The sequence below is a fragment of the Hyla sarda genome, unplaced genomic scaffold, assembly GCF_029499605.1.
Source record: "Hyla sarda isolate aHylSar1 unplaced genomic scaffold, aHylSar1.hap1 scaffold_78, whole genome shotgun sequence".
Lineage (NCBI taxonomy): Eukaryota > Metazoa > Chordata > Amphibia > Anura > Hylidae > Hyla > Hyla sarda.
Window position 1 is genome coordinate 185,001 of NW_026610803.1, and position 22,290 is coordinate 207,290.

The 22,290-nt window shown below is 40.7% G+C and overlaps 1 protein-coding gene across 1 annotated transcript in view; it reads left to right on the forward strand.

Moving 5' to 3' along the window:
* LOC130346290 (adhesion G-protein coupled receptor D2-like) overlaps nt 1-22,004 on the forward strand; it is a 194,256-nt gene extending 172,252 nt beyond the window's left edge. The window contains exon 25 of the transcript XR_008884619.1: nt 21,237-22,004. The gene's annotated coding sequence lies outside the window, so the exon portion shown is untranslated. The remainder of the gene's footprint in view (nt 1-21,236) is intronic.
* Nucleotides 22,005-22,290: the final 286 nt, after the last annotated feature.

The window sequence follows — 22,290 nt, forward strand, 5'->3', positions numbered from 1 at the left end:
AAACAAAAGCAAGTCAGCATTAGAAACTATTGTATCTGCAAATCACGGGCCTTATATATTTGGTCTTTTCTTTATTCTAACAAAATGCTCATCACAATATGCTCTGTGCCTTCCTTCTGTCACACTTTCTATGTTTCATCAAATTAATGGGATGACCCCCGAAAAGCCTTAAGATAGAAGAAAAAAAAAGCCTTGCGTTTACCAGTAGCTCTGAGAGATACATTTTTAGTTCCTGAGAGAGGGTATAGCAGTTACTGGCAGTAATTTACCATTGTGAAAAACGTTTATTTGTTGTTTTTTTTTATATTTTTTTATTTTGCTCTGTTATGTTAAGAGGGTTTAATTTCCTTTTGTACACATTTTGGTCCATATAGTGTAACATGCTATTTTATATTATGTAACAAATCTAAATAGCTGAGAGTTTGCTTGGTTATGATGAAGATACTGCTATGTTAATAAATGATCTGTCTCACTAGGATATACAGTGCTGTGAAAAAGTATTTGCCCCTTACCAGTTTTCTTCTTTTGCTATGTCACTGCAATAAGTTGTAGATCATCCATAATCTTAATTCATGGCAAAGACCACACAAGCAGACAAAACGCAGCTCTTAAAGTGTACCTGTCGTCAACGAAAACTTTTTATATAATGTAGATAATACCATTATATGTATATTTGTAATATACATTGATTACAAATTGTGTATATTTTTGGGTGGAAAAAATGCTGTCCCTGCAGAAATTGTCTTTTTGTCTCTATGAGGAGTCCAAATACAGGAAGTGAGGGTAGGACAAGCAGGGCTCTGTGCAGGCTCCTGGCTTGTCAATCATCCTGATGTATGAGCCAGGAGCATGTTATAGAGCCACAGTGGACACTGTCCTGCATTTTCTTAGTGCACAGAGTCCTGCTTGTCCACCCTCACTTCCTGTATTTGGACTCTTCATAGAGCCACACATGCAATATCTGTAGAGACAAAAATATGCAAATTTTTTAACCAATGTATGTTATAAATATACATATAATGGTATTATCTACGTTATATAAAAAGATTTTGTTGATGACAGGTATACTTTAAAGTACTAATCCATTTATCGAAGATAAAGATTAATTCAAATTCTACAGTATATCACTTGTGTGAAAAAAAAAGTAATCGCCAACCTAAACCTAAGGTGGTGCAACCTCTGGCAGTAACAACGACAATCAATCATTTGCAATAATGTGCGTTGAGTCTTTCATAGAATTGTTGAAGAATTGTGGCCTGCTCTAGGACACGCCACTTCATACGTCACTTATTTACATATTGGGGAGGGGAGTAGTTGCCAATAGCAACTAATCAGATTACTTCTTTTAATATTCAGAGAATCTTTCAAATATGAAAGAAGCATTATGATATAGGCAACTGCACCACTCGTCCTCTACTCAGGTTTTGATAAATCTCCCCCATTGTGTGCACAAACAACCACTTCATTATAGACTAAATAATTCAAACGCAGTTTTTATGCAATTTTGCAGACTATTTTCTTTTATACAATTAAAGGGGTTATCCAGCATAAGGTGATTTTAGTATGTACCTGGCAGACAGTAACGGACATTCTTAGAAAGGATCTGTGCTTGTCTTGGGCTAAATGGCTATGCTGTGAGATTACCAGAACACTGTGGCTAGCTTTCTCTGAACTTGTATTTCCTGTATTCAGTTTTCTTGTTTGCCTACAAATCCCATGATACAATTTTCCTCCTTCCCACACATCAGCTACCCCACCCATTGAAACATAAATGAGCTACAGACCTGTGGTTTTCAATCAGGGTGCCTCCAGCTGTTGCATTACTTGCATATTGCTCTCTCCTCCCATTGAAGCGGACAGGCTCCCTGTCATTAGCTGACTAGTAAGTCAGGTCTCGACCGCATTGCAAGCTGGGAAAAATTTGAGAAAGCAGTCATTTTGTATGCTGTTAAAAATAAATATTGGGATGAAAATCACAGAAGAATTGTGAGAAAACCGTCACACACAGGTGCAGGCACTATATTATGAACTACACTAACTTTACAGCCCCTGTAGCATAGTCAACAAAAATAAATTCCCGGAATACCCCTTTAACTGTGCCTACAAATACATTGTGTGAGTCTAGCCTAACGTTTTTCCTTTCTCATTGGTTTCAATTAGTGAAGCACCCATAAATGGGCATTTTGTTTTTTTTAAAACCACACAAATCTATGGCCCTTTATAGAAAATAATGTGGCACATGGGGGGATATTCATCAAAAACTGTCTAGAGGAAAAGTTGCTGAGTTGCCCATAGCAACCAATCAGATTGCTCCTTTCATTTATTTTTTATTTTTTAATATCAGAATTCATAGATCCACCAGCTATGACTAGAAATAACAGACAAAAAGGCCATACTTACTGGTTACTTGTACAAGGGCAGGTTAGGCACCTATTCCCACTATGATACAGATCAACCACAATGCTATATAAGGGAAGGTCACACAGGTGCAAAATACTGATGAACAACCACTCACAGGCCTACTATTCATGAGGGGGTAGCACACAGATATATACAGGGTGCCAGTTACATGATAGCGTGTAGTGCACCATGCTGGCTTACAACCTATTAGAGCCGCCCATACTATTCCAATCAAACGGCTGTCCAGCATCTTATATGTGCACCCCACAAAGCACTGGCACCCCGGGCTCCCCCAGCATCACAAGGCTGAACCACACCATCAAAAATATACTCCATATGATAAACATGAAGTGCTAGTTGATGTTTTGGCCAACAGTATGTAAGCTTGCAACCCAAGCCAAGGGTCCTCAGTCTCTTGCAAGTCCCGACACTAACACTATAGAAAGAAATCACAAAAACATGGGGAAAAGATCACTCAAATAATCAGAATCCACGTCATCTGAAAGGTTTTACATTTAAAGAGGTATTCCAACATAAGGTGACTTTAGTACTTACCTGCCAGACAGTAATGGACATGCTTAGGAAGGATATGTGCTTGTCCTTGTAAACTGGATATTTGCTGAAGGAGTTCCCTCTCTCCAACTACAGGTCCCAGCATCCCACACATCAGTCACCCCACCCATTGCAGCACAGCAGAGAATCATTCCATGCATGCTGTCATTGAAACTAAAATTTCCTGCAGCCCTTTTGAGAATGATTCCCCCCCCCCCCCACCTAGCAGTTACTCCACCAATTGAAGCACAGACATGCTCCCTTTCAACACCTGAGTTGTGATTTAATTTCTAGGGTCACATTGCAACCTGGGAAATGCCTGGGACAATATTCATTTTTTATGCTACTAAAAATAAACATTGGGACAAAGATCACAGGATAATTTTAAGACCAACCATCAAACACATGTACAGACACTATATTATGAACTACCTTAAATACTCTCTTATCTTATCAGTATACAAAATATCATCAAAAAAAATCTTGGAGGTCATCTAGATGTTTTTTGTTTTTTTTTGTCAAATGTGAGACAAGCCTTTGTTTTCTTTTAGCTGGGTGTAATCCAGTACAGTAGGAAGGGGCCCCTGCAGAGCTCAAGCCTTTATTTGGGAGAGAGGTCTAGATCTTGTCCTTGGAAACATACCGCTCCTTCATGGAATCTTTATCCAGCTATTTCTCGGGAAATCAAGAGCCTTGTCATACCAGGATTTGACTTTATTTTTAAATTTTATTTTGTATTACTTTATATTCTGTATTCTCACAAAACATCAAGCCCCAATGTACAGTGTCCTAAGGTAAAAAAAAAAAAAAGGTATAGTAGTTTTTTGTTCTTTCTTTATGATGGCATCAGACATATCATTGGTTTATTGCCATTACTTTCGATTTGCTTACCTTTGATGTATCAGTTCACCATGGGTAGAGATGTTACAGCAGAAAAATCGTTTAGAGGAAAATTATAAGAAAAAATAATTCTACAAATGGGGTACATTTTTTACATTCTTTGAAATTGTGGCTATAGAGTGCCATTTAAATGGAGCTAAATGGATGTATATGTCCGCCTTGACTCATGAATTTGTAGAGTATACAAAAATGCATTTACATAAGCCATATATATATATTAATATATATATACACAGCATATATGATTTACATTTGTAAGCATGCTATACAATGGCCTCTTGTTTGTTTGTATATATTCCTGGTTGACATGTTGAAATGTTACAAGAGGATAATGTGACAGAGTGAATAGGTGGTTTACATTAGCATACACTATAAAATGTTGAAGCTGCACATTGAGAGGAAGCAAAGACGGATTTCAAATACATGTAGATTTCCATAGAGCCATTTCAAGCTATTCGGAATAAAAGTTACTTCTTTGATGCATACATTTTTATTGGTAAAGCACAGAAACATTAAAGGCTAACAATAAAGCTATATTCAAACTGTGTATTTTTGGTCTTCTTTGTATCCGTAAAAATTACAACCATTTTTATTAAAAAGCTGCAGGTTGTTTTACATTCTAAGGGTACGTTCCCACACGGCGTATTTTGCTGCGTATTTGCTGCGTATTTGGTGCTGCATATTTTCCTACCCATTGACTTCAACAGAGAAAATAAAATACGCAGCAGCAAATATGCAGCAAATACGCCGTGTGGGAATGTACCCTAACAGCATTTTTTCACCTTTAGTTTTCCCAGCAGATTTTTTTTTCTGCCCCTTAAATGGGCACTGTTAGATTCAAAACCTTTTTATTTGCTGTACATCTTGACAAAACATTATCCTTTCTAATATACTTTATAAAAAAAAAATATCTAATTTTTATAGAAATCATGGATTATAAAATGATCACCTGGGGTCCCCATACCATTCAGATCATAATCCTGTCTAGCTGCAGCATCATCTTTGTCCTAGCTGAAGCACAAGCTGGTACAAAGTCCAGTAAATGAGAGCAGTACTAGTACTCCTGTGTGCTCACTCTTGTCCTATGTATACTTCAGCATGAAAACAGAGAGGAGGGATAATAGCTGTGATTGGATGAAGAAATGCAGCTCAGCAGACTCAGGGAGGAAGATAAGTCATGCAGAGTGAGGACACGCCCCCTACAAAGAACAGAATGAAAAACAAAGGGAGCAACAGTTAGAGGGTATTTGTGAGAGAAATATCGGTGCTGGACACATAAAAATGATATGTACATGAATACATGATAACAATTTTTTCCTACTTAAAAGCTCATTTATTTTTTTACGGCCTTTAGCAGTTTTTTGTTTTCTTTTTTTTTTTACAAAATGTTTGCATTTACTGTCCACTAGCTGTACCAGCAGAGCACTGATCTAAGTGATTACTGACATGCAATAGCATATCATTGATCAGTATAAGCAATATTATAATTGCCTTTAATCCCCCCAATAAAAATTCTAATCACAGCCCCTGTCCCCATTTTTATAATAAAAAAGTAACCAACCTCTCCCCAGTGTTGCCGCATGCAGAATTCTCTATTAAAATATATTGTTATTGATCATGTATGATAAATAGAGATGAGCGAACTTTTGAAAAATTCGATTTGGCCAATTCACCAAATTTTCTGGAAAAATTTGTTTCGGACCGAATTTATTTGTGGCGAATCGCTAAAAAAATGGCTATTTCCGGCCTACAGAGAGCCTCAATAGGGGTGTAGAGCACTTTGCCTTGTCCTACCACGCATAGGGAGTGTGTTGTGTTAGTATAATAATACTGTTATTCAGTATGACATGCAGATTACAGGCATTGCTATTAGAATCACTGCTGCACAGCGTCAATGTGGCAGCAGGGAGACCATATGGTGTCAAAATTGAAGAGAATAAAGAGATTTTTTATGTAATTTTAATTTAATTAAATTTGAATTTATTAAAAAATTTTGAGTACCCATTCTGGTGAGCATTGAGCTGGCGGTCCTCCACCAGGGAAGATACCACCTGTTCCAGACCCTGCCTCTCTGCGCCCCCCTGACTATGAAAGTGTGAATGTTTCATTTAATCAGTTATGGTTCATTGTTATCGCTCCAAGCTGTTCCATTGGATTCTTGTGATAATTCCACAGATAATATGACGTAGGTCCATAGGGCCTTAGTCTTGAAAAGATTACATCGACTTTTTTTAATTTAAGATTTATATTAGATTCCCAAGTTTAATGTCCTGGTGTTTACTTTAAACTAATACTGTAGTACAAAACCCAATCTAACAAGGAGTCACATGGCAGCACAATGACAGAGCCTAGAGGTGGCAGCAGCATGAGGAGACCATAATCTGGCAGAATGACACAGCCTAGAATTGGCGGCAGCACGAGGAGACCATATAGTGACAGAACGACCCAGTCTGGAGGTGGCAACAGCCTGAAAAGACCATAGGGCCTCCCAATAGAGAAGATTAAAGATTTTTTTGAAATTTTAAATTGAATATTTTAGATATATTAAAATTTTAAATGTTTCATTTAAGGTGCCAGCATAAGGAGACCATGTGGTGGCACAATGACACAGCCTGGAGCTGGCAGCGGCATGAGTAGACAATAGGGCTCCACAATCCCTATGATTAAAAGATGAATTTTAAAATTGAAATTTAAAGGGGTACTCCGGCACTAAGACATCCAAAGGATAGGGGATAAGATGCCTGATCGTGGGGGTCCTGCCGCTGGGGACCCCCGTGATCTTGTACGCAGCACCCCGTTACAATCAATCCCTGGCGCACGTTCGCTCCGGGTCTGATTACTGGCAATCACGGGGGCTGTAGCATTGTAATGTCATGGCCCCGCCCCCATTTGACTTACCGCTCCGCCCCCTCAATGCAAGCCTATGGGAGGGGGCGTGGCAGTTGTCATGCCCCCTCCCATAGGCTTGCTTTGAGGGGGCGGAGCGGGACGTCACACGGGGGTGGGTCCGTGATGTCACAATGCTCCGGTCACTCCGACATGCGTTTTTTTTTTTCTTAGACACAATTCAGACTAGAGGGGAGGACTTGCAGCTTTATGGCACACACGTGATGCCAAAGTTTTGTGGTGAGCCACGGGGTGTGAAGGTGAGGTGTATGGGGCAGATGGTATTAAAGGGGTATTCCAGGTAAAAGCTTTTTTTATATATCAACTGGCTCCAGAAAGTTAAACAGATTTGTAAATTACTTCTATTAAAAAATCTTAATCCTTTCAGTACTTATGAGCTTCTGAAGTTAAGGTTGTTCTTTTCCGTCTAAGTGCTCTCTGATGACACGTGTCTCGGGAAACGCCCAGTTTAGAAGATGTTTGCTATGGGGGTTTGCTTCTAAACTGGGCGTTTCCCGAGACACGTGTCATCAGAGAGCACTTAGACAGAAAAGAACAACCTTAACTTCAGAAGCTCATAAGTACTGAAAGGATTAAGATTTTTTAATAGAAGTAATTTACAAATCTGTTTAACTTTCTGGAGCCAAATTTTATATAAAAAAAAAAAGTTTTTTCCTGGATAACCCCTTTAACCCCTAAATTTTGTGACGCCAGGGCATAGTTTTCCTAAGTAACCACCCAAAGATAGCTCCGCTATCCCTAGGTTAGGCAGGGTAATAATAGTCCAAGACAAGGTTAGGGTTAACAGTAGCTGTACTGAGGTAGACAGATGGTAATAGTCTTTACAGCTAGGCCAGGATCCCAGAGAGGTGGGCAGTAACACAGAGGGGACCTTGCAGCTTGCTGGGGCTTGCAATGTTCAGACAGACTTCAACTCAGCCACGCTGACTATAATAGACTTGACTATAAACTTGACTGTAGGTAGTGACAGCAGACATAGATGACTTGACTTACTGACATTTGGCTGCCGGTTTGGCTTGAGGCCTCCAGATGTGCTGGACACTGTCTCTGAGACGTCTGGTCTTTACTGTATCTCAGCAGCAGTCATAAGAGATAAGAGAGAGATTGTAATGGCTGCCCCTCTTATAAAGGGGGGCTGAGCAAGAAGCCTATTGGTCAAGCTGCAGGTCACCTGGTTAGCTGGTGCTCCCTGGGTAACAAACATGTGACAATAACATCATGGGTCTAACTCAAAGGTCCTTAAAGGTCCTTTATATATAATATACCTAATATACAGAGAACACAATATACAGATATTTAGGAATATGGTCTTTTGTATAGTTTATTTTATTCAGTAACAAATATAGTGTTATTAGTCAGTGGTAATGGTGGTGGTGGTCATTGTATGGCGGTATTATTTGTTACTACTGTTAACACACAAAACTGCCAGTGTGCACGTGTTTCATTTTGTTTGGAGATGCTGATCATTTTTTTAATTTTTTTACTGGTATTATTGGTAATATTGGTCTTAGTTTTTGTTAGATATGGTCACTAACAGTATGACGGTAATATGTATGGTGATAATATTTCTTCTTGTGTACTGTACGCGATTGGTTGTGAATGTGGCGTGGTTAGGGGTGTGACTGAGGTGTGGTTAAGGGCGTGACTGATGTGTGGTTAGGGGGCATGGCTTGGGCTATGGGCTCTAGCTCCCAGTCTTTTGCAGACCTAGCAACGCCCCTGATTTTTTTAATTGTGCCACATGTTTTATGTCAAAATGAAAGGTGTCCTTCCAAAGTAAAATTGGTCACACAAAAAACAAACCTTCATGTGGCTCTGTGGCTGGTGGTGTCCATTAGGGGTTAATATGGATTGTTTGCTCTACAAAAGCCCGCTTTTTATTCACTGCAGTGCATTGACTTCTACTCCTATGCCATGCCTCTGGCTAGATTACGCCTGTAATACATATCTTCACCCATTGTCAGCTCTACATTCATTTAACCCTTGCAAATGATTCACCTGTTTATGTAACGCTTTTGGTACAGTAATTGTAAAGCCAGTTAACTTACAAGGTCTGCACCGGCAACAAACATTATATCAGGAAAAAAATGTATATTATTATTCACAAAGACCTAGAGAGGCCTTTATGTAACGCACACATGCTCCTTTCTATAAGAATACAACATAGTTTCTAAATACCTTTTACCTTCCTCCCGAGTTGATAACTTAGTTTTTTTTTTTTTTCATCAGTGTACTTCTATCAGATAATACAATGGGGGGGCTGTAAGGAACCATCCTCGTGGAAAGCTCTGGGATCTTCCTGGTCCTTGCAATAACTCGGCAATCAACAGTTCAGGATACAAATCCTAGACCATCTGGCCACTGACTACAACTCTCAGCATGCCCTGTCTAGTAACTGGTGAGCTACCCTCATCCAGTTAAAACATATGACACCTGCAACCTGATTACTCACAGTTCACACCGTCACTTGGGCCACTCACAGCTCTGGCTGTGTGCTTCCCCCAACAGGGCATGTGTCTCCCCCTTACAGCAGCTTGCTTTTTCTTTGGGAGAGCGCAGATCACACTGAATCTCTTCCTTTTGAAGACCTCCCCTCTCTGCTGCCTGATTACTTAAGCCCCAGGTGAAGGATTCTCCAGAGTGAGTCAAGGAAATGCACCCTTTCCTTGCCACTTTATCACAGGGCATAAAGTTAATGCTCTTTAAAAAAATATATATATCCAATTATTCTGCCATTTTATACATCTTCAGCATGAGGAACTGTGTTGTGTTCTTTTGAGAAAACAACTCAAATCTTAGGTCAGATTACCTGGAGACCTTGTACTAATGGGATCTAGCGGTGACAATAATGTATGAATCACATGATTCTTCTTTCTTGAGACTTACAGTAAGGTTAATACAGCCCAAGCTCTTTGATTAAAAAAGAGAATAGACATATGCAGTCTGTAAGTGGTGGCATTTTAAGATAGGTATCTGCAAGACATTTGTTTTTATTTTGTGTTGTTGCTATGACACATAAAGAGGACCTCTATACAGCATGTAGTCACCCATCTTACAAGATTTCTTTGTTACTTTCAATCATTTTAATAAAGCATAAAATATGAATTGTGTAAATCTATGGAGGCAGGGCCTGTATCTTTTGGATACTTGTCTTGGATTCAGTTGCGATAGTCAATACCCAGTAACAAAGCGTTGCGTCTGGTTTGATTTATAGATGTAAATTGAAACCTTGAAGTCTACACAATTGACATGTCACAACAAATAACAACCTTTCTAAGAGGAAAAACAAAGGTTATATGTGCATGTAATAGGTATTATTCAATAAACCTTTTTTCACAACTATTGTTATTCATGATTGTAACCCCTTAAGGACAAGTTTTTTTTTTTTACACTTTCACTTTTTCCTCTACACCTTCTAAAAATCAAAATACTTTCAATTTTCCACCTACAGACCCATATGAGGGCTTGTTTTTTTCACCACCAATTTTACTTTGTAATACCATCAATCATTTCTCCCAAAAATCTACGAAAATACAAGAAAAAAAATATTTGTGGGGCACAATTGAAAAAAAAAACTGCCATTTTGTAATTTTTTGCAGCTTCCGATTCTACGCAGTGGTAAAAATGACACCATATCTTTATTTTGTAGGTCCATTCGTGTTACGAGGATAACGTACGATTTATTTTATTTTGCTACTTAAAAAAAAATTATAACTACATGCACCAAAATTAGTATGTTTAAAATTGTCATCTTCTGACCCGTTTATTTTTCCGCATAGGGGATGTATGAGGGCTCATTTCTTGCACCATGATCTGAATTTTTTATCGATTGAGAATTTTTTATCGGTACCATATTTGTTTTGATGGGACTTTTTGATAGTTTTTCATACTTTTTTTTGGAGTATACAAAGTGACCAAAAATATGCAACTTTGGACTTTGGTATTTTTTTACGTGTGCACCATTGACCGTGCCATTTAATTAACATTAAATACCGCGGCAATACCACACATGTTTCTGTTTATTTTTGTTTACATATTTTTTTTCAAATGGGAAAAGGGGGTAATTCAAACTTTTATTAAAGGGGTGCTCCACTGGAAAACTTTTTTTTTTAAATCAACTGATGCCAGAAAGTTAAAAAGATTTGTAATTTACTTCTATTAAAAAAATCTTAATCCTTCCAGCACTTATCAGCTGCTGTTTGATCCACAGGAATTTCTTTTCTTTTTTAATTTCCTTTTTGTCTGACCACAGTGCTCTCTGCTGACACCTAAATATTGTTTGAATTGTTTCAGCAGTTATTCCTCTGGCTTGAAATAATTCATTTGTATAGCTTTGGAATTTTTGTTACAGCATAATTTCTTTATGTTCGATATGTTCTAATTCTCACTACATTTTTGTATCAAATGAAATATTGAGATAAAAGGAACTTTTTAAGTGCAATTCCTGGCTATATGTCTTTTTGTGTGATTTATACGGAGGAATATTGTAGTCTCAGCCTGTCTTTTTCAGATCTTAAAAACTTCTACCTCTCTTTAGAAAATCATAGAAATATATTATAACATGTATACTTCTTGCTGCAGTCAGTAGAGGTCATTGACAATATGGGCTTATTTGATTTCTTTTGATTAAAAAAGGCTATAGTTTTGCAACAGTTGGGGGCACACCGTTTGGAAAACACTGATTTACAGGGACGCTACCTCCAGTAGATGTCACTAAAAGGCCAGCTCATTTCCTTCTGGAGATTAACTACTGCCTGGCCTGTAAGATTCCCTACACCAGTTTGTTGTCTCCCAATGGATACAAATTACCCCGTAAGCTAAAATGTTAGCATTTAACCCATTGACTGGATATAATGCAGAACTCTTAAGTTCCAGCTATCTGATCAGGAGGAAACCATAGACATGAGCAGGACAGCAAGTTTAAATGACAGTAATCTAACAGATATGGCCAGCTTAGCATTAGGGTTGTCTTTCAGCTATTACCAAAAATGACTTCATATTCCACCAATATATTGTCTCTTCAATCCTGTAACCCCCTAGAAAAACCGAGCTACAGATTTTCAATTTATAAGAAGTTCTGAAATATGATCGCTGTCATTGTATTTAAGGAATTCACACATAAGAAAACAAAATATTTTTTTTTCTATGGTCTACTTTTATAAATCTATTGCCTATTTTAATGTATGACTAAACCGTATAAAACTTGGCTGTTAATAGGTCAGTAAAGAATTTACCAACTTCAGTCATATAGGAATGGTAAGGTACCGTATATACTCGAGTATTAGCCATTCCGGTCATCATCCTGCCCTCCTCTGTCATTATCCCGACTCCCACTGTCATCACCCAGATCCCCCCCCTCATCCCTCCTGTCATCATCCAGACCCCCCTCATCCCCCCATCATACAGATCCCCCTTGCCCCCATATCATTGTCCAGGTCCCCCTCATACCCCCCTGTCATCATCCAGACCCCCCTATCTTGTTGTCTACTCATCTCCCCAGTTGCAGTTCTGTCGGTCCTTCCCTAGCAGCCATCCAATGTCACTGCAGGGACCGTCCGACTTCTAGTGGGGAGGGTGAGCCGGTTCGGGCCATCCATCTTGACCGAGCGGCCCTCTTCTCTGCGGGCTGGCCCCGGACTAGTGACGCTGTATTGACGACACCGCGTAGGGATGCCCCTGACATCATGGACTTCCCTGCACAGCGGCATCAATGCAGCGTCACTAGTCCAGGGCCAGCCCGAAGCGGAGAAGAGGGCCTCCTGGTCAAGATGGACGGCCCGAACTGGCTCACCCTCCCCGCTGGAAATTGGACGGTCCCTGCAACATAGATAGGCAACGATGGATGGCCCAGCCCATCCCCTCGCCACCCTCATCGGTATGCCTGCAATTCCCCCCCCCCCCCCATCACTCGAGTATAAGCCGAGGGGGAAGTTTTCGGCATGAAAAATTGTGCTGAAAAACTTTTTTTTATCAAGGCACAAAAAATAAAAAAATAAAAAATAACCATCAGAGAATAGTAATAAACAAGTTCCTCCTGTGGTGCTTAAAAATAAATGTAAAGGATTCTTGAAGTATTCATTTTTATAAATTTTTATTAGCTTTAACGCTATACAAAACACTATACACCTTTAGATTTTTATTACAGCAATTAATTTTTTTGGGTAGGAGTCTATTAGCATGGCACATCTTGACATGGCAATATTTTCCTACTCTACCTCGCAAAACGTTTCAAATCGTTCAGATTGTGAGGACATTTCGACATTTCCTGTAGACAGCCCTTTTCAGATCACTCCACAAAAGTTCAATTGTATTAAGGTCTGGGAGATTCCAAAATGTAGCATAGCAGAGAAGCATAGAATGTTTCGGCAAATAAGAACCATTTAGCCCATCTAGTCTGCCCATTAATGTGAATCCTATCAATAGTCCCTGGCCCTATCTTATATGAAGGATAGCCTTATGCTTATCCCATGCATGTTTAAACTCCTTCACTGTATTTGCAGCGACCACTTCTGAAGGAAGGCTTTTCCATGCATCCACTACTCTCTCAGTAAAGTAATACTTCCTGATATTACTGCATAAACTTTGCCCCTCTAATTTAAAACTATGACCTCTTGTGGTAGTTATCTTCTTTTAAATATGCTCTCCTCCTTTACCGTGTTGATTCCCTTTATGTATTTAAAAGTCTCTATCATATCCCCTCTGTCTCTTCTTTCTTCTATACATGTTAAGGTCCTTTAACCTTTCCTGGTAAGTTTTGTCCTGCAATCCATGTACTAGTTTAGTATCTTCTCTGAACTCTCTCTACAGTATCTATATCCTTCTAGAGATACGGCCTCCAGTACTGTGCACAATATTCCAAGTGAGGTCTCACCAGTGTTCTGTACAGCGGCATGAGCACTTCTCTCTTTCTACTGCTTCTACCTCTCCCTATACATCCAAGCATTCTGCTTCCATTTCCTGCTGCTCTATGACATTGTCTTCCTACCTTTAAAATTATCCTAAATCCTAAATCACTCAGATACTGAGGTCAGGACTGTGTCAAATATTCTATATTCTGCCCGAGGGTTTTTACGCCCCAGGTGCATTATATTGCACTTCTCCACATTCAATTTCAGTTGCCAGAGTTCTGACCATTCTTCTAGTTTGCCTAAATCCTTTTCCATTTGTCGTATCCCTCCAGGAACATAAACCCTGTTACATATCTTTGTGTCATCAGCAAAAACCTTACCATCGAGACCATCATTTTAGTGTTAAAAATCAAATTTTCCATTTTCAAGTCCAACTTCAACGCAAAGTCGTTAAACACCTATGAGGTGTTAGGCTAGGTTCACACTATGGAATCTCTGGGCAGAAAATTTATGCCCAATAGACTGCAATGTGTTCCACGAGTATTTCCGCCTGAAGAATGAGCAACGCCATTCTTCAAGTGGAAATTTCAAAGCAGATTCCGAAGTGTGATTTTTTTTTTTCAAATTCAAAGTTTATTAAAGGATTACCAATAAAAAATAAGACAATACAATACAAACAATGTCAAATCGTACAAAGTAGCAAGGTAAACGATTGTATAAGTCTGTAAAGTAACAACAGGACAGAGGATGAAGACATCGGTTCGTGTGTTCACAGGTCAACATGTCTAGGTTGGGCGCCGGAACAGTAGCGGAACAAATAGAGGCCTGTAAGGTCTCTGTCAGTAACTCGTTAGCAATCACATGAATGTCTAACAAAATAGAACAAGGCAGAGTAGGGTAGAGACAGGTAAGAGGGAGGGGGGATGGCTGGAAAGAGGGTGTCAGGGGGGAAGGGGGAGGAGGGGGAAAGAGGCGTGTAGAGGGCGAGAATCGAGGGGAGGCCTAGAGAAGAAGAAGAGGAGAGGGGGGGGAGGTAGAGAAGAGAGTACAGGAAGATGTAAGTACTGTAGGGACCCTAGGAGGAAAGGCAAGCTTAACCTGCAAGAAGGTGAGACTCCAGGCCACCAAGACACCCAGGAAAGGATCTCGGTTTTGAGTGGAAAAGGCAAGTCAGGTTTGTGGCATGTACAGGATGGGTGTGACGGGAAGTGACTAGGGGTTGTAATGGATGGTGTGGGAAAAATGCTACCTTGTGAGATGTAGGGGGGTGTAGTCAGGGGAAGCCTGGAAAGCAATCCAGGGCTGCCAGATTGTGATGTAACGGGACGGGTCGTCGCGCAAGGCAGCTGTGAGTTCCTCCATCCTGTGAATGTGGGACACTTCTTTAAGCCAATCCGTTACAGTAGGCATGGCTATGGATTTCCATAAGCGTGGAATGACTGTTCTGGCAGCCAAAAGTAAGTAGGAAATCAGTCTATAAGTAGATCTGGGCATCGTGGTGGGGGGAGTATGGAGAGGAGGGTAATTTCTGGGGTAGCAGCTAAGCGTATTGAGTGATGTGTGCTATAATATCCAACATTTGTGTCCAAAAGTCAGCAAGAGAGGGGCAGGTAAGCCAGATATGAAGCATGGAGCCCTTATCTGAGTTACAGCACCAACATCTGTCTGACACTCCCTGGTAGAATCTCCCCAGTAAGGTGGGGATTATGTACCATCTTGTCAGTACCTTTTTCGGACTCTTATCTGTCCGAAATACATCAACTTTATCTGTGATGCATTAATGTTTATACTTACCAACAATACCTTTAAATTTGATACACAATGGTACAGACAACGTACAGGGACTGCCATGGGGAGCCCAACCTCATGTTCATATACTAACCTCTTTCTATCAATTTTTGAGAAACAGTATATATACAGTACCACAAACCCATTTATCGGACATCTGAAGGCGTATATGAGATATATGGATGATGTGTTAGTGGTCTGGGAGGGGACCCAGTCCGAGTTTGAGGATTTTGAATTCCATGATTAGAACAGCTATATCTAGTAATTGGCATCTTCTGCTTGCAGACCCTGATATACAAGATACAGCATTAAACAGACCTATTGTTACTTTTAGAAAGAATGGTACAATTCAAGAGTTCTTGAAAAATAAATCAAAACAAATTAAGAAGGAGAAAGGCCAAGAAACCTGGTTAACTACCCCCTTTCCAAAAGGAAATAGGAAATGTAGATCATGTACCCAATGCAGCATGAATATTAATTCAAATACAGTACTGCTGGGGGGCCATACAATTAGGACGAAGGAGTTGTTTACTTGTCGCAGTAGTTTTGTAGTTTATTTTTTGCTCTGTACATGTGGTAATTTTTATGTTGGAAAAACAGAAAGACAATTACGGATAAGGATCCGGGAGCATGTATATTCGGTAAAAAAAGGAGGTGGTTCCCCTCGATTTGTAGAACACATGCAATCCGAACATAATGGAAACTGTGCCGATATCCGATTTGGAGGAATAGAGCTGGTTATATCGTGCCGTAACAATATGAATAGTAGGCAGGCTCTGCTGCAAGTCGAGGCCAAGTGGATCTTGCGCTTAGAAGCTCAGGGTCCGCTTGGATTAAATGACAGATTAGACATGTCCCCCTTTTTATAAAAAGTGCTACAATTAATAGGTAATAGTGATTATTATTTTTTGGTTTAAGGTATTAGTTATACTTACGTTATTTTCCTTCCTTATTTGATTCTGCACCTTTCACGTCACCTGGTCACATGATTCAGTAATCACCTGATAAAAAACCAGCGCAATGACGTTTTCATTGGGCCGGAAGAAGCGTTGATTGTAACGTGAAACCGCCGGCTGTTGCCCATTTCTGAGCGCTGTCAGCGGCGGCTGCTACTCCCACGCCATCCGAGGAGGTCCGGAATCCGAGGCCGCGATACCTGTACTGTGCGGTGAGTGCAGGATTTGTTCTTTCTTTGCTTGTACTATTTACTGAAACTTACCCTTTGTCCTAGCACCGCCGCGGGTTGTTGAACTCAGACTCCCACAGCTGCCCTTGGTCCATAGGTGGATTCAGATATAAGTTGCTGGTGCCGCTTGTCTTTTGTTCTCTGGAGTAGTCTTTGTTATATCCCTGTCTGGCCTTTGTCAGGCCTTTTCGGCATCAAGGGAGAGCAGGAAGAGTGTAGAGTTAGTTTTGTTTGCATAATGTATAACGGAGAATGTGCGAAGAGTATTGTCCCTTGCCTCTCTACCTCTTATGAAGCCAACCTGGTCAGGGTGGATTAGGGTGGGTATATGTGATTAAAGTCTGGTGACTACCAATTTGGCAAATAATTTGGTGTCAGTGTTCAATAAGGAGATTAGGCGATAGCTGGGCAGAGCATCGGGTTCTTGCCTTCTTTGTGGATTGCCGTGATGTATGCACGCAGGAACGAGGGGGTTGGGGGAGAGTCAGTCGAGATGGAGTTGAAGGCCACCAGCAGGAGAGGAGAAAGGGACAGATGTAGAGTTTTATAGAATTTAGATGTATAACCATCCGGTGCCGGACTCCTACCGAAAGGCATAGAGGAGATGGCGGCCTCCAACTCCTCCCGAGTGAATGGTCTTTCCAGGTCTTGCACAACTGAAGGATCTAGGCAAGGGCTTTACTTTCTATATACCGCTGTATTGGGGTTGGCATGTCTCCCGGGGGTAGATCGACTGGGTGGGGATGGCAAGTTATACAGGGATGTATAATATTGGGCAAAGGCTTCAAGGATATCGGGGGTTAGGGAGCAGGGGGGTCCTATCAGTGGTTTAATGGAGTGGATAAATAGGGAGGATTTTTTTTCCATAAGGGCGGAGGCGAGCAGTCTGCCTGATTTGTTACCCCATTCATAGAATAGGCGACCAGTGAGTTACTGGTAGTATCTATGTTTGGAGGATAGAAGTGGGAGGATTTCACCGTGGACTTGAACAATTTCCCTCATAGTTCCGTCCAGTTGAGTCTGTATATGTTGTGCTTCCAATGTTTGCAAATTCTGGTAGAGACGGAGTAGTTTCGCTGATGCCTCCCTCTTTAGGCGTGAGCCATACTTGATCAGGACGCCCCTGAGGACACATTTCAAGGCCTCCCACTTAATCATGGGGGAAGAGTCGTCTGAGGCGTGGTCTCGAAGAAAATTATCTATTGTGTCCCTGAAGTCCTGCATGCAGACAGAGTCTTGAAGCAGGGACTCATTTAAGCGCCATGAGGATTGTGGTTTAGTGAGAGAGGGAAGCATCAGTGAACAGCTAACAGGTGCATGATCTGACTGTATCCGTGAGTCAATCGCCGTATGAGTGACTGAAGAAAGTAGGAAGTGGGGACAGAAGGCCTGGGATGTGTGAGTCATGGGAGGATGCTAAAGAGTAATAGTTAAAGGTATGAGATACAAACACTTGGTTCAGGTCTTGCTGCTCTGGTTCATGAAGCGGTGGGTCAGCTGCAGGAGGTCGGCTCTGTCATGTTTCTGTTGCAGGCGCTTGGAAGTCTTCGCTTTTGGCCAGGTTGAAGGTAAGAAAAGTCCGTTCCAGTTGGGCAGGGGGACTTGGGAGAGTTTAAAGGTGGCCAGGAATGCCGGCAAGTCCTCCGGTTTACAGATCGTTGCGGTGGTATGACCGTGTCGTGCTGTCAGCGAGAAAAGGAATTTCCATCTGTAGGGGATCTGGGCATTCTGTAGCATCAGGAGTAGGGGTTTGAGTGAGGCCCAGAGCTGGAGAGTGCGCTGGGACAAGTCAGGGTATAGGTAGATCTGTGAGCCATTGTAGGTAAGGTGTTTGAAATCCCTGGCTTTGCGCATAATGTCCTCTTTGACAGTGAAGTGGTGTACTCGGCATATTACGTCTCTTGGCTTTACAGGGTCAGGACGGCTGAGAGTGACACTCCAGACTACTGGGGCGCCAGCCCTCCACAAAGGAAACTCTCTTCAGGACACCTCTGAAAGCTCCTCTAACTGACCCTCTCATTTCGGGTCATTCATCTTCAGATGACACACTCACGGACCAGAGACGTCCAACTCACCGCTACCGCACCTCTGACTGTCTCCGTGAACCCCTGCGTTCCTCCCTGGAAGCTGACCTACCTTCACCTGAAGTAGCTACAAACACACTGAAATGCTTCCCGGAGTTGCAAGCTCTGCTGGTCCTTCTACCCACTGAGGCGGACATGCAGACCCTGGCCCCTGACCTCAATGTCGCCTGGAGAAGAGATCTCAAGCCCGTCAAAGAGGAGGTCTCCAACCTGACGAACAGAGTCCGGGACCTGGAAGAATTCCGCACATCAGTGTCCTCGCAAATACATACCCTGCATGACCATGCCAAATCTTCATCTATCCAGCAAGCTGCGCTTGCTGACATCGATAACAGAAACAGTCCCAGTCCTGACCCAGTCCTGACCCTGTAAAGCCAAGAGAGTCTTCTTTGTGGGGGGGCTGGTGCCCCAGTAGTCTGGAGTGTCACTCTCAGCCGCGGAATCATCGGTCACGTCTCGGGCAGGGGGGCCCGGGGCAAGGAGATGTGGGACATCATGGGGTCTCTAGGTTTCTTTTCAGCTGGAGGTGTGGAGGCAAAACTAGTTAAGGATTGCGCCCCCAGGGTTGGAGCTGTGGCAGAGCTTGCAGTGTCACAAGGATGGGGCTTAGAGGTGGCACCAGAGGACACATGCTGGGCAGGAGGGGGCAACAAGGTGTGAACCTAGCCTTAAGGCTCAATATCCCCCTCGTTATGTTCCTTGAGGGGTGTAGTTTCCAAAATAGTATGCCATGTGGTCTTTTTTTTTTTTTGCTGTTCTGGCACCATGGGGGCTACCTAAATGCGACATGCCCCCCCAAAACAATTCCAGCAAAATTATCTCTCCAAAATCGCAAAGCTGCTCCTTCCCTTCTGAGCCATGTTGTGCATCCGCAGAGCACTTAACATTCACATATGAGGTATTACCATACTCGAGAGAAAATGGGCTAAAAATTTTAGGAGTCTTTTTTTCCTTTTACCCCGTGTATAAAAGAGGATACAAGAGCATGTTAGTGTAAAAAAAAACGAGATTTTGAATTTTTTCCTCCACTTTGCTGCTATTCCTGTGAAACACCTAAAGGGTTAACAAAGTTTCTGAATGTCATTTTGAATACTTTGAGAGGTGCACTTTTCATAATGGGGTCCATAATGGGGGTTTCTTACAGAAAGGCCCCTCAAATCCACTTAAAACCTAACTGGTCCCTGAAAAAATCATATTTCAAATTTTTCATGAACATTTTTAAAATTGCTGCTTTACTTTGATGTCTTCAAAAAGTTAAAACATGTCAACTTTCTGATGCCAACATAAAGTAGACATATTGTATATGGGAATCAATATATAATTTATTTGGAATATCCATTTTCCTTACAAGCAGAGAGTTTCAAAGTTAGAAAAATGCTACATTTTCAAAGTTTTCTTGAAATTTTTACATTTTTCACCAAGAAATGATGCAAGTAACACCAACAATTTACCACTAACATAAAGTAGAATATGTCACGACAAAACAATCTCAGAATCAAATTCTCCCGTCCTTAGGGTCAAAATGGGCTCCGTCCCCAAGGGGTTAACCGTGTATGGGTTAAAATTTGTACACACGTTTTGATACAGTTTTGTACGGTTTTGAGGAATCCGTTTTTCATCAAAAACCTGATACGGGCACTGCATTGCAAAAACGTGGTGTGAATGCAGTCTTAAAGGGGTACTCCGGTGAAAAACTTTTTTTTTTAAATCAACTGGTGCAAGAAAGTTAAACAGATTTGTAAAGTACTTCTATTAAAAAAATCTTAATCCTTCCTGTACTTATCAGCTGCTGAATACTACAGCGGAAATTCTTTTCTTTTTGAAACACAGAGCTGTCTGCTGACATCAGGACCACAGTGCTCTCTGCTGACATCTCTGTCCATTTTAGGAACTGTCCAGAACAGCATATGTTTGCTATGGGGATTTCCTTTTACTCTGGACAGTTCCTAAAATGGACAGAGATGTCAGCAGAGAGCACTGTGATCATGTCAGCAGACAGCTCTGTGTTTCAAATGGAAAATAATTTCCACTGTAGTATTTAGCAGCTGATAAGTACAGGAAGGATTAAGATTTTTTAATAGAAGTCATTTACAAATCTGTTTAACTTTCTGGCACCAGTTGATTTAAAAAGATAAAAGGTTTTTCACTAGAGTACCCCTTTAATGTCTCAGTTGTGCCATATTTTCTACACTTGATGATGACTGTCCTCACTGTGTTTCATGGTACATGTCTTGCTTTGGAAATTCTTTCATATCCTTCTTCTGACTTTTCTCTTCCAACAATGAGATCCCTCTGATGTTTTGGAAGTTATCTGCGGACCATGGCTTTTGGTCTTGAGATGCAATTAAGCAAATGTCAGAAAAATCCTACTGGAACAGTTGTTCATATATAATACTATTGTTCCGTAATATTGTACTTAATACTGTGTACTGATTATGCCGAAATTGTCTGTTTACTTATCTTTTATCTTCGTGTATGGTCCGCTTTTCAAGATCTAGATATAAGGAAATTATAAAGTAGATCAAGTGTTGCAGAGGTTCATTGTAAGTCTAACCTTTTTATCTCTTTCAGGTTGCTGATTTGATGATGAGAACAAATGTTAATACAAATAACAACCATGGATATGATGAAAACCACAGTACAACAGAGTCTGAAAATAATATTTGTTTCATTCCCGATGAGAAAGAGACGGCATCATATATCTAATCCTTCAATGGTAGACTGCCACATAGAACCTGATATTCATAAACCCCAATGCTGGCATTTTATAATTTAAAAGGGTGCATTAAGATCATGATTTAGCCATATTGTTTTTAATTAGTTTTTGTATTTGAAAACAGCATACAACTGTATTGCTTGCCTTACTGTATTGACCACCCATATAAAAACACAAAAAGATGGCTTCCAGCTGGTGAGACGCTTCCGGCCAGAGCAGATCTCCCGGCGATCGGCTCCCTGGTATTGTACATCACATCGCTCAGCGGAGGATTTCTATTTGGAAGCTCCTCAAGTCACCCGGAATGGACGTGAGAACCAAAAAGCAACATACCTCATAGCAGAGCCACGTGTAACAGCGACAGGAAAACAGTGAACACAGAATTTTTTCCCCCATCAATATCATTAAGACCACATGATCCCTTCTGATATAAAGTAAGTGAATTATTAGCTACATAGTTGTTATAGCGCCGATACACATATATTTTTTGTATGATTAACCCTTGCTGAGTGGAAATACAGGGATCCACTTTTATTGTATCTTGGCAGCTTAATCTAAATATCCTTTTGCGCCTGTACTATATCTAGATATATATAAATTTACTAATCTGTTTTACTTTCTGGCACCAGTTTTCCAGGGGATTACCCCTTTAAGGACTTAGTTTTAGGAAAAACTGTTTAAACCAATGTATTTAACAAATATACAAATAACATTGTTATCTACATTATAAAAGCTTATGCAAATTACAGTGCCAATTTAACATGTGTATCAGTATATTCATTAAAGCACTGTTAACGTTTTCATTATTGCCAAGCCCATTAGCTTACTACCCTAAAACATACTACAGGGTCTAAGACTTATGATATTAGTTGCTTTCAGGCTCCTTGCATTGATTGGCCTTTTTTCCCT